This window comes from Myxocyprinus asiaticus, chromosome 43 (genome assembly GCF_019703515.2).
Source record: "Myxocyprinus asiaticus isolate MX2 ecotype Aquarium Trade chromosome 43, UBuf_Myxa_2, whole genome shotgun sequence".
Taxonomy (NCBI): domain Eukaryota; kingdom Metazoa; phylum Chordata; class Actinopteri; order Cypriniformes; family Catostomidae; genus Myxocyprinus; species Myxocyprinus asiaticus.
This window is the reverse complement of record NC_059386.1, coordinates 7,390,335-7,402,684: the sequence shown is the minus strand read 5'-3', so window position 1 is coordinate 7,402,684 and position 12,350 is coordinate 7,390,335.

The following is a 12,350-nucleotide window of genomic DNA, read 5'->3' as shown; positions in this document are numbered from 1 at the left end:
TTTTTGAAGACAGCCTCACTATGCAACATTTTTCACAAGTGCCTAAAACTTTTGCACAGTACTAATATATATATATATATACAGTGTGTATAAATACTATATACTGTTGTGTGTAAATATCTCAGGAGATCAGCAGTTACAGAAATACACAAACCAGCCCGTCTGGCACCAACAATCATGCCACGGTCCAAATCACTGAGATCAAGTATTTTCCCCATTCTGCTGGTTGATGTGAACATTAACTGAATCTCCTGACCCATATCTGCATGATTTTATGCACTTCACTGCTGCCACACAATTGGCTGATTAGATAAATCACATGGATGATTGTTGGTGACAGATGGGCTGGTTTGAGTATTTCTGTAACTGCTGATCTCCTGGGATTTTCATGCACAACAGTCTCTAAAATTTACTCCAAATGGTGCCAAAAACAAAAAACATCAGTTCTGTGGACAGAAATGCCTTGTTGATGAGAGAGTTCAACAGAGAATGGCCAGACTGTTTCGAACTGATAAAGTCTACGGTAACTCAGATAACTGCTCTGTACAATTGTGGTGAGAAGAATAGCATCTCAGAATGCTATTCTAAAATGCAGGCTGGTGCTGTATTGGCGGCACGAGGGGGACCTACACAATATTAGGCAGGTGGTTTTAATGTTGTTGCTGATCAGTGTATATATATATATATATATATATATATATATATATATATATATATATATATATATATGGAAAAGAGTGCCAAGAATAAAAATAAATAAATAAATAAAAAAAAAAAAAACTTTTTGTGTTCCACAGAAGAAAGTCAAATTGGTTTTTAATAACATGAGGGTGAGTAAATAATGATATCTTTTTCATTTTGGGGTGAACTATTCCATTAAAAAAGTATGAGAAACCTGAAACACTTCTCTTTCGTAAAGGATAGTGCTCCCATGTTTTTGAATGGAATACTCAGCATTTATTTAGTAGAATTGTCATCGCTTGATTGCTATCTTTCTCACTGTTTCCCTGTGGCAGATTCAAGGTGGGAGATATGTATATCATACAGCTGAAATTGAGATCAATGTAGATTATCCAAGTATGGCCTTCCTTTTTGTTTGTTATAGCGGTTGTAATTGCATATTGCTGCCAATACAGCTTCAACAAAGAAGCCGCTCATTGTCAATTATTATGCAGTGGCCCTTAATGCTTCCTCATCAAATGATATTGAGAATGACAGCAGCTTTATTGTTCTGTTCTCCTTGTTCTTACTCATATGTATTGCAGCACATTCAGACGTTTGAAGGGTTCTCATTCAATATTTTTCTGAATATTGCTCTCTCTCGCACTCAAACACGCATACAATAACAGATACACAGACACTTTAGAAGGATGTCATGTACCCAGCTATGGGATTTTTGTCTCTAAACACTTTTTTTTTTTTTTTTTTAAATCCACTGATGCTATTATTATATGATGTTATTATAATATGCAAAATAAAGGTCTCTCTCTCTCTCTCTCTCTCTCTCTCTCTCTCTCTCTCGCTTCTCTCTTTCTCTTTTTATTATTTAATTTTACATTTTGAATTAAATGTGACCTTGATACATTATCAAGAAATATACAGTATATGTACATGCTGAGACCAACTATATTCATTTACAAATATTACATGCAGATTAATTTTAAAAAACTTGTTTGGTGTGAATGCCCCCTTATTCACATGACACAGCTGAAGTTTCTCAAAGTTACCTCTCAAAAAAGGAGGCTTTTGTTTCAAATGATTGTAGATAAATATCCACTTTATCCAGCGATTGGTTTGATCTCCATGTTCTTAAATATCCCGAAACTGTTTTACTGAGTGAGAAACTGCTGCAAATGATTCAGTGAAATTGCAGTCCAAACGAATCGGATTGAGTAGCAAATCTATTCAGACCTTTTAAGCCATTTCACTCAACTCAAAAGAATGACTAATTAAAAAATCGAGCATTGCTAGTTCTGATTCTACACAGCCGACAGAAATACGGGACACACGTCATTATCACTGATACCAGTATTGTCTGTCAGAGAAATGTTTGTCAGATAAGTCGAAGGTCATGGTAAATTTTTTTGAAGGCACTCGACTGGTCTCGGGGTAAAGTCTGAGTGCACATTTGTTCGAATCCAAGTCAAGGCAGAGTCCAAATGCTTCAGAGTACCTGACAAGACCAAGACCATAAAAATATTGAGTCAGGTTTAGAGTACTGCAACACTGCATACTATTTTCGAGTTCAAATGCTCACTTGAGTGGAAGATCATCGGTAACAACTTTAATTTAACTCTGTTCCTTACACAAAGCTATCGTCAGAAGACTTGGAATCTAGCCTATGATTCGGATAAACCACTTTTACGATACTTCAGCATGACCACATGGGAAATCGGCATGTTGCTTCCGAATGTTCCAGTACCCTGGCATTGGCCCCATCATGCCGAGTTACTGACAAGCACCATCTCCCTACATTTTTGAATTGGTTACATTTTGTTTACCTTCTCCATTGATGTGATGGGAAGCACATTGCAACAGTAGAGTGGGAGACCTGGCTTCATGTCCTGTATTAAAATCATAATGAATAACATTCACATAATGAGAGACAACTACGATTCAGAGGTTACATTTTCCTCCAAGTTATATTTTCCCCCAACTAACAGTTAGGTTTGGGTTTTGGGTTTGGGGGTTCAGTATTACATCCTTTAAAGCTAAAAACAACTCGCTTTTGGCGCCCCTCTGTGGGCATTTAACCCGGAAAATAAGAGGGGTCTGTCTGCGTCCTGCAAGACTACTACAAGACACACGCACTACATGGCACACCCACTACACGTTACGCCCCCTCCAAATAACCAGCGAAATCCTGAAGTCTTTGAACAGTTGGATGCCACATTTATACACTGCTTTTTGTGCTTATTTAGAGTCCTGCAGCAACCATACACCTACACCTATCCATAACTCTAAACCTAACCATAACCACAAAGATTTAAAAAATGAAAAGTTTGTAAAATCATTAAATATACCACAAATTAAAAGTTATTTTGAATTCAATCATACCGCCATATCACTAGGTGGCGACAGTGAGGAGAAATTTTATGAAAGTTGAGAGGCGAAGAAGCTAGCGGTATGCTAAGCTACTAGGCTAATGATTAGCTTGTAAGCTAACTGGAGAAAAGAGAACAGATATGTTTATCTTACAATTTATATCTTTTTTTTTTTTTTACTATTGAACAAGCAGAAATTGTACAAACACCTTCAGGAATAGAGTAAAGAGCACTTCCACAAAATTTCACATTAAACAAGTAAGTTCAGTTTACCATTTACAGTACATCTTCCATTTAGTAATAATATGTGACATATAATTTAAAAGTTATTCTTTGTCATATTTAAAGAGTAAAGAGAAAATAGGCTTGATTGGGATGCCAAACGCCTCACCTTGAAAGTAGACGAGAGTAGAAGGCTGCAGTCAGGGAGGAGTGAAAAAGGAGCAGTCAACTCAGACAGTTCTCTCATCTCATAGTGGATCAGACACCTTCGAGATCAAAGGAAGATTGCATGATTCACGTTCATGCGCTGTTGCTGATCAAGTTGATGTGATTTAAATTCTGTTGCTTTAAAATTAAAATAAATATAATGAACAAGACATCCAATCTACCTGTTATTTAATTTCCCCCATAAGATGTGTCTTTCCACCCATTTTTAGTTTAATAAAGACATGTATTTTAGATATTTCAGAAATATGATAACAATCACATATCCCATACAGAGATGGCACTGTCAGAGTGTTGGGAATATTTACACATAATGTATACACATAAAAACATGATATCAGAGTAAAAAAAGCAGAAAAAAATGGTTGTTTAAGCCAATGAGCATTAAGCTGTGTCGTCAGCAAGTCATTTCCCATCGTGCAACTGTGCTCGACTGCGCTGTCTGGCACGGCCACCTCTCTCTGTCGCGAGAGTTTTTTGGCATACGTCAGCACGACATCAGAGCAAGTCAGACCACACTCGGACACATTTCTAACCAGCATGCACCTCCTGGTGATCACCGGTGATCGGTGCTGCACAGATTTTGCTAATCTCGAACGAGCCTATTGAATCATACAGCGATTACATAGTATTTTAAAAGTTCATGTAGCCAATAGAATCGCTTGATGATCCAAGTTACGTGTAGTGGGCGTGTTGTGAAGTGGGTGTTCCTTGTAGTCTTGTGGGACACAGACAGATACACTTGCGGAAAGTGGAGCTCACACTTGCCCATATGTTTCGGCCACTTGGGGCACTGCTTTGAATTTTCGTTAAGCACAGACAAAGTTTAGCTAAAAAAAAGTCTACCCACTGTTTCCAAATTTACTTTGAGATCATTCTGGATATTTTAATGGTGCTTTTTTGCAATTGTTAAGTTTGACAGCCAGTGATGATTTATTGTATGGAAAATAAAGGCCAGGAAATACTTTAAAAATTCACCTTTTCTGTAAGAAAATAAGTTTGGAACAACACACTCCCACGGCAAAACTGTCAGGATTTGTACAACTTTTCAAACTTTGGCTAATTCGTATGATATCGTGTGACTGCACTCGTTTAAATTCCTACCACTTTCAATACAGCCAATGACGTCGCTGAACATCGTTTCAATCGAATATGCGACAATTACTTGCTTCTGTCACACACAACAGCTTCCTATCATATTTACACACTCTACTGTTTGGTTAAGTTTAGATAAGGGCTTTGGGTAAGGGCATAATATGAATAAGTATGTCCTTAAAGCCTCGTACGCGGAACTCGCCTTTACTTCCGCATTAGACATCCGTGAATTTGCATGTGATGAAGTCATACGAGTTTATACATACAACATCGTGCGAGACCATATAAAACAGCCAACTCGTAAAGTATGTACGACTTTTCATGAGATCGGGTTGTTTGTAACAACACGAGGGTGAGTAAATCCTAAAAGAATCTTAATTTTTCATTTAACTATTCTTGACATCCCAACGTTTGGTGCAACTTGTTTTTCTGAAGTATGTCTGTATGCCTCTCAGAGTTTACAATACCAACTAAATTGATTTTTTACCATCATCTATATGTACACGCCGAGACCACCTGCATTAATTTACAAATATGACATGCAGAAGAAATGAAGGGGGAAATGACGTTTCTCACTTTTTCTTCATGTGTCAGCAGTTAAATAATTAGTTCCTGGGAAGTGATCAATGTTTTCAGCACAAAATGAAGTGGACGATTTGTTAGTTGCTTCCTGCACAAAATACGTGATTATGCTGTCAGACGAATGGCAAAGGTTGTGTGATCTAGGAGACTAGTGAGCATATTGAAAATTTAAGACTGTCCTTAAACTGAGAGGTCCATATTAATAATAGGATGGATGGTTCTTTTATTTATTTATTTTTTTCCTTTTTGGCCACTCTCTGATCTTGAAAAAGTACTTAAAGGAATGGTTCACCCAAAAATTATAATTGTCTCATCATTTATTCACCATTATGTCATTTCAAACTCGTATGACTTTCTCTCTTCTGCGGAACACAATTGAAGATATTTTAATGAGGATATGATTTTTGTTTGTCCATACAATGCAAGTGAATGGAGACCAAATTTTGAAGCTCCAAAAAGCACATAAAGGCCACATAAGGGTATTCTATAAGACTCCAGTGGTTTAATCCATTTCTTCTGAAGTGACCCAAGTGGTTTTGGGTGAGAACAGAGCAAAATATAACTCCTTTTTCACTATAAATCTTGCCATTGCAGTCTCCAAAAATGGGTCGCTGGTCTGTTCTGATAGGGTTGTAGGGACAAAACAAAACAATGCTAAATACAAACAATAGAACTGTTAGGAAGGCAATATACATGGGCTTATCAACTTTTAAAGGAAGGCGACAGGGAGAAGCTTCCTTTTAGTTTTATTGTTGACATTCAAGGCCTTGTGTCCAATCAAATCTTGTGTATTCTGGGACAAATTCATCTGTAACTTAGTAGAAACCTGCCAAATAGGGACGGATCCAAATGGATCTGAAGGTGAAAGAGGATGAGGAGGACAATCAGTGGCCCTCTGCTTTGACTCTAGCTCCAATTGTCAGATTTTCACAGCCTTTTCAGCTTCAATTTCCAGCATATGAATTTCTGGCCTGAAATTCAGTTCCACCTTTTTTCCTCAGCCTCTTTCTGAAGGGGAGCTAAGCGCACCTTGAGGCAAGAAGCTTCTCTACTTGGAGATTCAGGGGATGTGTGTCATGTGTGTTAATAATTTTGCATATTGTTGTGCATATGCTATGCTAAACAATTTTTTTACTGTGTTGATATCCAATGTAAAATCAGGATTCTGAAGTGAAACCAGTTAAGAGCCAATTACATTTGGAGTTGTGCCCATTTTACGGTTCTCCGGAAGATGGGAAAATCCTTGTAAAATGGAAAAATGGAATAACATGCCTCCTAAGTCTCATGAGTGAATCCAAAGCATTTATTAAATCTTCCATCTGAGAGACATGAAGATTGCAAGTGAAAAAAAAAAAAAAATGGCATGATCTTGTTGTCAAAGTCTTACAGCTCAAGCTTCAGTCAGAGTGTCATGTAATGAGTCAGGAATGAGGACCCAAATGCAGGAATGAGGAAAAATAAAGCTAATTTTATTAAAACAACTGACAAACTGACAAGCAAACGAACTAGCTAACAAAATGATCTGACAAATACAAGAGGGAGGAGGGCACAATAAATAGAGGAAAAGCACATGAGGAACAGGTGAAGGCAATTAACATAACAAGGACTAAATGAGGGAGAGTGATGAGGTTAACAAGGAGGCGGGGTCAGCCAATTGCACATAAACACGACAGGGAAAGAAGGGCAGACAGAGAAGGATCATGACAGTACCCCCAATCCCCCCCCCCCTCAACGGACGCCTCTTGGCGTCCATACCAGACAGGAATGAAGGGTTGGCCAAGGGAGTCGGTAGAGGACCAGGAGGGCAGAAAGCAGATCGAGGAGGGGGTGGATGGGGGAGGCCAGGGAAGGCCGAGGGTAAGGAGTGGGCCAGGCCGAGGAACAGATACAGACCAGGGAGGGTGGGAGGGAGAGAACGGGGGAAGGTCTGGGCCAGGTTGTAGGTGGACCAGAAGGCCATGGTGGAACCAGGAGGCCAGGATGGACAGGGAGGCCAGGACCGAGCAGCTGAGTTCAGCACCAGAACTTTCTAGTCAGTGGTGACTGCTGGGCAAAAGTCAGACAAGTTAGGGGAGGCCGCTGGGCAATGGGTGAGTGTCAGTCACTGGGCCGATGATGAGGTCCATTGCAACCGCTGGACAGGACAGGTCAGACCAAGCAGGAACCTGAAGGGCTGGAAAGATTGGGCATTGGCGGCCGGAGGGGGCTGCGAAGACTGTTTTTTGTGATCGCAGGGAGCTGGGCAGAGTGGTGGTTAGTGGCCGCTGAGTTGAGGGTGTGGTCTGTGGCGGCCGCTGGGCAGATGGTGAGATCAGTCACGACACTGAGAGATGGACAGGGTCAGACAGGGCGTTGGCGGCCAGAGGGGACTGAGTAAACTGTTTGTTGGCAGCTGCATGGAGCTGGGAAAACTGGGCAGGGACCTCAGAGGGTTGACAGACTGGTCTGTGGTCGTTCAGGACAGGACTGGGTAAGACTGGTCAACGACCACTAGGAACAGTACTGAATGAGTGGCACCTTCTGGGGACTGAACAGACAGAGCAACAGACTGGTAGCTGGTGTCTGACAGGTGCTGGTAACTGGGCTGGGCAACAGACTGGTGACTGGTGTCTGACGGGTGCTGGCTACTGGGCAGAGAAACATACTGGTAGCTGGTGTCTGATGAGTGCTGACCACTGGACTGTGCAACAGACTGGTCCCTGATGTCTGATGGGTGTTGGTTACTGGGTTGAGCAACAGAATGGTGGTTAGCAGCCGCTGAGCCAAGGGTGTGGTTTGTGGTGGCCACTGGACAGATGGTGAGGTCAGTCATGGCCGCTGAGAGTTGGACAGGGACAGACATTGCGATGGTGGCCACTGAGAACTGGACAGGGTTAGAGTGGACGTAGACAGCCACAGGGCAGGGTTAAGACTGTGAGTGGGTGGCTGCTGGACAGGGTTCAGACAGGACATGGGCAGCCTCCTGGTGGTCAGCAGCGGCCTCCTTCACTTCCTGGCGGTCAGCAGCGGCCTCCTCCTCCTCCTGGTGGTCAGCAGTGGCCTCCTCTGCCTCCTGGTGCTCAACAGCGGGCCCCCACACCTCATAGCGGTCAATAGTAGACTCTCCACCTCCTGGTGGTCAGCCGCGTCCGCTGCCGGTGAGGGACCCGAGGACAGCACCAAAAATTCCAACGCATACCCTCTCACCGACTTGTCCTCCTGCCGGAGTCGGAAGAGTTTCCTGGAGAGTGATAAGGGTAACAAGGAGGCGGGGTCAGGGAATAACATGGCTAACACAAACAAAGCCAACTGCACATACACATGACAAACACACACAAACAGAAACAGACAGGGACAGAAGGGCAGACAGGGAAGACACAGGGAGGTATTTTTATGTTTATGTTGTCCTGGAAAAAAATTGCTCTTTTTCAAAACCTACAGTAGTGAGCTGCCTCGCTGCCTACACATACAGTACAGTTGACTCCTATGGCAGCATCCTAACCAGGCGTGTATAACTGGGTGGGACATGTCCCACTTCTAGAAATTAAATTGTAGATGGCCTCATAAAACAACAGCTTCAAGACTCAACAGATGTCTCTATCAACTGGTCGCTTCAGTAAACTAAACAAATGGTAAGCTGTAATCTACCATGGCCAGCGCCCACTGCTTTTCTGCAAGAACTACTGTCTGAACAAAGCCAAAGTCCTGTTTATTGTCATTTTTACACAATTCAGAGCAATAAAAAATAAATAAATAAATGTCAGTCTAGAAATGCATGAAAGTGGTATTTACACTTGTTCACTTAATACATTTTCACTGTTTGTGTAATACCCTCCAAGATGGATTTGAGACAGATTTAAATCCTATCACTCAAACAAATTTCCAGATGAAACTCAGTCAAGTGTAAATGCATCTGGCTGTTCAAGCTACATATCTAAACTTTACTCTGCCCAAATAGCTCTAACATAACAGCTACTACCGAATATTTGCATAGGGCTTGTGTCGAGCAAAGAATAATAAAAAAATGAACAGAACTTTTTCTTCAATTATTTGATGCAGATCGCTGACAGAATAGCACGGGCATTGAAGCTTGGATTTGCAGTATATCTGTTTTGTGGAGACACATTTATAAATGGAATGTGCTTATTCAATCGAATAGCAATCTGATCAGTTAAAATGCATTAAGTGACCACGTGTAAATACTGTACTCCCTAAAAAACAGAAGCAAATGAGATATATGGAACTGTGGCAGGTTCTCCAAGATGCTTGGAACAACCATTCTGCCAACAAAAAAACTGTGCACAAGTGTAACTAGAGATGGAGAATTGGTGCTGTTTTAAATTCATATGAGGTTCGCACCAAATATTGATTTAGTTTTATTTATTTATGTATTTATTATGTTTAATGCATGAAGTTAATTGATAAAAAATATTCATGGCATTATTTTAAGAAAAAAATCCTCACTATACAGCATTTTTAACAGATGCCTGAATCTTTTTTACAGAACCATACATCCTATGACATGCATACATTGGGTTTGCAGCAAAGCCATTATCTCTATCTGTTTTCATACATAACCGGATGTGGGTGTGGCTTTCACCGGAAGGGCATCGAAACTAACTGAAATGCCCATTTTCAAATGCAACTTTGTTCTATATATTGTTTCCATATTACAAATATGTCTTGTATAGTTCAAAAATGATTTCTTCTTCCTTTATCATTGTTAATATTATTATTATTACTATAATCATTGTTCATTATTATATTCTGCATGCTGAATAGCGTGTCGATCACTCTAAGACCACGTAGGCTATTCATTTAATTTAATGAGAGCCTTTTTGCAGTTTAATAATCACATATGACTATATCACAAATTTGTATGTTATTTTGATTAATTCTGCAGCCCTGAAGGATCGTGAAATTAGTCTAATATTGTGTTCTTTAGGAATTTAAGTGGCCAAATACAAAGTGCATTAAAATCAGCGTTATATTCCCAATATTGCTTTATTTTATATCCCCAGCAAAATATTTGCAATTATATCCCAGCCCCACACAGCCCTGAAGTCCATGCTTGTTCTTTGCAGGTGACTTGCATTTGCTTTGTTTTAAAAAATAAATAAATAAATAAATCACTTCACCCCTCACTCACATCACACAGCTCGTCTGCTTGGGAAGCGAGTGAGATACGGTTACATGTTCTCATATATCATGCTTAAAACATTAGCATAGACATTTCAAAAAGTGGAAAATGTCTATGATATAGAATCTTAGGTAACGATACTCTTGACAAGCTCAGATTTCTGAGATGTGCCTAATAAACAGAGACTGTAACGTGGCCATCTGATTTGAACTTGTGATCACAACGTGCGCATTTTCATTCATAAAGTTTACACTTTAGTTATATTAGCTTCAGAAACTCACCAAAGCATTGTCATTTTAGAAATGCTTATTTTAAATACCCCTCTAGCCCTGTACTTATTGTTGGATAAGTCTAAAGTCCTTCAAAGACTTTCGTATGGTCTGAGTTTTGTCAAACTGCTTTTGATAGTATTAAGGCATTATTTTTTTTATTGATTTTTTTTATTTTATCCCCTTTTCTCCCAATTTGGAATGATCAATTCCCACTACTTAGTAGGTCCTCATGGTGGCACGGTTACTCACCTCAATCTGGGTGGCGGAGGACAAGTCTCAGTTGCCTCTGCTTCTGAGACAGTCCATCTGCGCATCTTATCACGTGGCTCGTTGTGCATGACACTGCGGAGACTCACAGCATGTGGAGGCTCATGCTACTCTCCGCGATCCACGCACAACTTACCACGTGCCCCATTGAGAGCGAGAACCCCTAATCACGACCACGAGGAGGTTACCCCATGTGACTCTACCCTCCCTAGCAACCGGGCCAATTTGGTTGCTTAGGAGACCTGGCTGCAGTCACTCAGCACGCCCTGAATTCGAACTCACGATTCCAGGGGTGGTAGTCAGCGTCAGTACTCGCTGAGCTACCCAGGCCCCCTTATTAAGGCATTGTTAACAAATGCTCCAGTTTTAGCTTCTCCAGATTTTACGCATCCATTCAAATTAGAAGTAGATGCAAGTGCTGTAGGCACTGGCGCAGTATTCTTGCAGAAGGATGATAGAGGTCTGGATAAGCCTATTTGCTATTTTTCAAGAAAATGTAACAAACACCAGTTAAATGATTCAAACAAAGAGAAAGAAACATTAGGACATCTTCTGGCATTACAATTCTTTGAAGTTTACGTTGGTTCCTCTATGGTTCCTGTGATTGTATTTACAGATCATAATTCTTTGGTTTTATTGTCCAGGATGTACAATCATAATCAATGGCGTTGGTTGTTGATTGTACAAAATTACAATCTAGAAATTAGACACAAGAAAGGTGCAGAAAATAGGCTGACACCCTTTCTAGGATTGTTATCAGTTTTTTTTTCTCTCTCTTCTCATATGTGCTTAATATTATAAACATGAATTACCATATTTAATTTTAAGGAAGGGAGTGTTACATTCCCTATCTTTCACTCACTCGACGTTGGTGTTGATGTAGTGACACTAGGGGTCACTCTTGGGAGCCCGAGACACCTCTGGTCTTTGATAAAAGGCCAATGAAAATTGGCGAGTGGTATTTGCATGCCACTCCCCCGGACATACGGGTATAAAAGGAGCTGGTATGAAACCACTCATTCAGATTTTCTCTTCGGAGCCGAACGGTCATGCTCATTGAACTGAATACTACTGTTCATTCACCTCTGCTGGATCTGACGGCGCATTTCAGTGGCTTCTCCCCCCTCTGCACTGGTGCACTGCAGAGAACGCCCCTGGGCGCTTCGGCAGAAAAACTAGAGAGTATGTTTTCTGAAAGAGCATGTTTCCCCTCTAAAAGAGTATATATTTCTCTAAAAGAGCGCACACACGGAACGTCTTTTTAAAGATGCGTCTTTTTAAAGATGCTTTTCCGATTGTGTGTTATTCCTGGTTGTGCTCGTTATCTCTCGCCTTCTAACGGTCACGATCACTGTCTTTCATGTCTGGGCACTGCTCACGCAGAGACAGCGTTCGTGGATGGTCATGTTCTCATTGCGAGAATATGTCCATGGCAACGTTGTGGTCGCGGCTCGCCTTGATAAGAAAGCGAGCCACCCCAGAGGCTCCCGCCTCGGTCCTTTTACCCAGGGGTATGAGGCCAGC